Below are 1457 nucleotides of genomic sequence, written 5' to 3' on the forward strand. Positions count from 1 at the left end.
CGGACGCCGCCACACACCGCCTCGTTACCCCGCCCTTCCCTTGACCTCCCAGACCACTGTTTTGTCCGCTATCTCTAGTGGCCATCCCTCTAAGCCCCTCTTCCTGATTTGGAGCAACTTCGGTGACGAACCCGCACCATCAAGTTTTAAACTCGCTCCCGTCGGCTATAGCTTGCTTCCGCTTGTCCACGTCTTGGACTCACCGGGGTCAACGCTTGTTGTTGTCGCTCGGACTCGCGCAAAGCAAAATTTCTGCCACGTCGAATTTTCCCATGTACTGATGTTTAGCAAATGCATTTTTTGAGCCTTGAGATATCCATTCGCTAAAAAAGAGTTGCCTGGTTAACTAATACAGAACCGGACACCATCACAGTACGCCCTCAAGACAAGGCACTCGGTTGACCTGACTATCCACATGATCGGCACACACACTACCACAAGGAGGAATGTCGTCGAGGATGTCTGTAAAGCGTCATTGTCATCATTGCCCCAGGATAAGAGATTCCGACTTCACTGCGGGCAACCACCCAAGAACTCTCTGTCGAGCGAACCACATAAATCTTACTGGCCTATGCCAAACAATCAACCCCAACATGCCGAGGGCTAGGCAGCTCTGACTTGATGACAAGTTGCGCGGGAGAAAAGGAGCACACCCAGCACCAACGGGGTCCCAGTTACTCATCACACGACATCGTTGTTGTTGTGTTGCCCGACATCTTGCAACTCCCATTTCACCCTTAGGAGTTAGGAACATGTCAAATAACCAGCGGCAAAGGCAAAGTCGCGCCCCTGCTCATCTTGCTACGGCCATCATCGTCACACAAGGCGCCTACCGACCACGATGTCATGCACATCCAGTACCAAGGAAGCGCAAAAGGGATTAAGATCTCCAGGACGATGTCACAGAGAGATAAAAACAACACAGAAACGATGTCGTCGCCCGATCCTGCAGCAGAATCTTCACCCAAGAGTTCGCCCACCCCAAGGAGGATAACGACGCCCATGAGCGTCGCCGCCGTCGGTGGCTTTCAGTCATAGCAACACAAGCGCCACCACTAGCCCGTGCACACCTTGACGCAGAGGCAATGCCACCAACCTCATCATCAACAAGCCAATGAGCCGGATCCGACAGGAAAACCAGCCAAATTGGGCGCTCATCCACCACAACGTGGCATGTCAAGGAGCAAACATCTCGAGCGCAAGTGACCCGATGCATCTCCCGAGCACGAGGTGCCACCCCACCCCAATCCGTCAAACGGGGCTGGTGGATCGAAGTCAGGGCAGCCCAGCACACCACCAGGCGTGTCAGGGCCTACCCGTTGGAGGAGTGACGCAAGGAGAGGATCAAGTCACCAACATTAGGATGCCGACACATAATCGATGTAGATGATCGAGCCTCACTCCACCCGAGATGCTCACACAACATGAGGAGAACGCCTTATCGCCGCCTGCCACGC

This window comes from Triticum dicoccoides, chromosome 3A (genome assembly GCF_002162155.2).
Source record: "Triticum dicoccoides isolate Atlit2015 ecotype Zavitan chromosome 3A, WEW_v2.0, whole genome shotgun sequence".
Classification (NCBI taxonomy): Eukaryota; Viridiplantae; Streptophyta; class Magnoliopsida; order Poales; family Poaceae; genus Triticum; species Triticum dicoccoides.